This window comes from Geospiza fortis, unplaced genomic scaffold (genome assembly GCF_000277835.1).
Source record: "Geospiza fortis unplaced genomic scaffold, GeoFor_1.0 scaffold17, whole genome shotgun sequence".
Lineage (NCBI taxonomy): Eukaryota > Metazoa > Chordata > Aves > Passeriformes > Thraupidae > Geospiza > Geospiza fortis.
The window spans coordinates 826,137-829,408 of record NW_005054438.1 but is presented as its reverse complement, the minus strand read 5'-3'; the positions used below and the strand labels follow the sequence as shown (position 1 = coordinate 829,408).

Genomic DNA, 3,272 nt, shown 5'->3' with positions numbered 1-3,272 from the left:
GCTGAGGGGATGGAGCTGAACGGGGGTCGCGGCTTCCAAAAGTGCTGGAAAAAAGGGATTCTCTTCAAGACCGTGTTTGTGTGAGTGGGCACGTTCTGAAGGGGTTTAAATTTAAAAAAAAAAACCAAACAAAAACAAACGCACAACCTTGCTTTTGAATTAAAAGCAGAATAGAACCAAATTCTTTCTGATCGTTGTTTTGGGAGTGTGAAAAGCGCCAATCACTTGTTTTTAAAATTTTAAAAGTTTAATGATAATAAAATGGTTATAAAAATAGCAATATAATTACAGTAATAAAAATTTGGACAATTTGGATTTGGACAATATGAGACAATAAAAGCAAAGATTTACAGATGTCCGGGTACCACTTTCTGGGCAAAATAAGCCCAAAGAAAGACCCACATTAACAGAGGATTAACCCTTAAAAGCAATAACCTGTTGCATATTCATACACCTCATACATGATGCATAAATTCCATTCAAACAAAGGATTCTGTCTGGGCAGTGTCAGCTTCTTCCTCTGATTCCTGATGACATCTTCAGGGCTGAGCGAGGTGGGAAGAAGTTAATTTCTTCTGATAAGAGGGCAATAAATTCTCTTTGAAAGATTTAGGTGTCCTGTGGCTGCCATCTGGTGCAAGTAACTCATTCCTTTCTTAAAAAAAATCTCACATATATAGTTTCTATTTTAACATTATGGTATAACCTAAACTATATTTAACACGCCACTTAAGAAAATTAATACAGCATTACTTTCTAACACAACACGTATAATATTCATTTTAATATTTGCGAAAAGCCAGTCATAAAATATGCATTTTTCACAGGGAGGTTTCATGGAATTACAGGCCAAAAGCTGCAAGGCTGACCCAGTGAACTGAAATTTTTGTGATGGAGCAGCAATGCACATGGTAGAGTCCAATACTGTACATCACTGAAAACCACATCAGGAAATAAACTTGCTGGTTCTGCTGATTCAGAAAACAAGACTGAGTGCTCAGCGTGCGACAAGTAAAACTCATCTCAGACATTTTGCTGTTCTCTGAAGCAGTAACAAATGCACTCCACAGAGCTAACATCTCCAGTTGGACCATTTACAGAATCATGGAATGGTTTGGGGTGGAAGGGACCTTAAAGATCATCTCATTCCAAGCTGCTGCCATGGGCAGGAACACCTTCCACTATCCCAGGTTCCACTCCAAGCCCCATCCATCCTGACATCTCCTGCAATTCCTGATCTGGTTTGAGCTGTGCCCTGTCTCAGGACAGGGACAGACACTGCTCCATGTCCTGCCGTGTTCTTTCTGTGCTCTTTGGGGATGTAAAGCTCACCTGCTCCCTGCTCCTTCCAGCAAAATTGCACTGATCTTTGCTCCAGTGTTGTTGTTAAAGCCTTCAGCTGAAATATGTCAAGATACATTTTTTCCTGGGGAATCAAGACACGTTTTCAATATTTTAAACATGCTGTGTTGTGTGCTGGTGTGAGTCTGGCGAAGGGATCTCTGCCTGGCATGGTAACAGCAACCAGTCTTTTTCCACATTTCCATTTTTTTATACCTATCTGCAAATCTCAAGTTAGTGATTTACTGTGGGTTGCTCTCTGCCCCAAATTGCTCAGCTCTGTTGGGTTAAATGCTGCCACAACCTCTCCTCTGTTTTGCTCTGCCTCCTTAAGGCCCACTGTCATCAACCCAGGACACCCAGATCTGGCTTGGAGATAAAAGGGCACAGAGAAAAAATGAGGAAGGAAGCAACTGGTTTTAAGAGTGTAGGAAAGGCAGAAAAAAAATTGTGAAGCAAAAGAAAGCAGTGCTTGGATACAGAAAAAAAGATTAAAACAAACACAGAGGCTCATCCAGGGGGGTCAGTACATGAAGTACTTAAAGCATTCACTGGAAAATAGCACTTTCGTGTTGCCAGAACCCAGAACTATGTGCTAAAGAGGTACCTGGAGTTCCAGGCCAGTGCACAGGACTTGTTTTCTCAGGTTAAAGGGATTTTGCTAACAGTGCATATGCAGGGATAATTACTGACCCACACCCACCAGCCCTTTGAACAAATTTGCCAGGACTCTGCTTGACGCCTCTTGGAACAATGCTAAGAAAAAGGGGCACGGTCGAAGCCTTACAAAAAGGTGCTGGAGGCCAGAAGTCTCCAGTCAGTCGAGTTCCGGACCCGAGTCGGGCAGTGCGCGCGGCCAAGATGTCGGGCCCGGGGCTGGTGGCCGGTGATGTTGTGGTGGATGTGCCGCCCTACTTCGACCAGGCCTACGTGCAGGAGGCGGCTGCGGCGCTGGTGGAGGAGGAGACGCGGCGGTACTGGCCGGCCAAAAGCTACCTGAGCTACCTGCCCGCGCACGACTACAGTGCCTTCGAGACCGAGACCATGCGGAACGAATTCGAGCGCCTGGCGGCCCGGCAGCCCCTGGAGCTGCTCAGTATGAAGAGGTACGAGCTGCCCGCCCCCTCCTCCGGGCAGAAGAGCGACATCACGGCGTGGCAGGAGTGTGTGAACAATTCCATGGCACAGCTGGAGCACCAGGCCGTGTGCATTGAGAACCTGGAGCTCGTGTCCCAGCACGGCTGCAACGCCTGGAAGGTGTACAACGAGCATCTGGTTCATATGATAGAACAAGCCCAGAAAGAGCTTCAGAAACTGAGGAAAGACATTCAAGACCTGAACTGGCAGAGGAAGAACATGCAGCTCACAGCTGGGGCTAAGCTGGGAGAGATGGAATCCACGGGGTCTCTCTTGTCAGTAAAAATTATGAGATTGAACGAACCATTGTGCAGCTGGAAAATGAAATTTCACAAATCAAGGAGCAGCATGGGGAAGCAAACAAGAAGAATATCCAGCAAGACTTTCAGTGAATTAATCCTGACTTGTCTTAGCGCTGCATGTGTTAAAAACTACATACCAGACCCTTTGTCTGTTGACACCTCTAGTTGGAGTTGTGTGAGGTGGCAAAAGGGTATCTCCATCCTTTCTTTTTCTTGTTTTAAATTCTAGGAGGAGGTAGGGTGGACTCTAAACATCCTGGCAACCACCCTGCTAGCCTTAAATCAATTCCCTAGGGGAGACAAGACAAAAAGCCCTGCCCAGAGGCACTGGGCCACCCAAGCACTAGAGGAAGGCCCACAGGTCATAAAAAAAAAATGAGCTGGGAGAATGGGAGCAGGGTTGGAAACTGGTACTCACAGGGTGAGGGTACGCAGCTGTTAAGAAAAATGGTAAAATTAAATGGTGCCCGCTTAAGTCAGTCAAACAGGACC

The 3,272-nt window shown here is 45.8% G+C and overlaps 1 pseudogene; it reads left to right on the top strand.

Moving 5' to 3' along the window:
• Positions 1 to 1,854: 1,854 nt before the first annotated feature.
• Positions 1,855 to 2,870, top strand: LOC102033456 (annotated as a pseudogene).
• Positions 2,871 to 3,272: the final 402 nt, after the last annotated feature.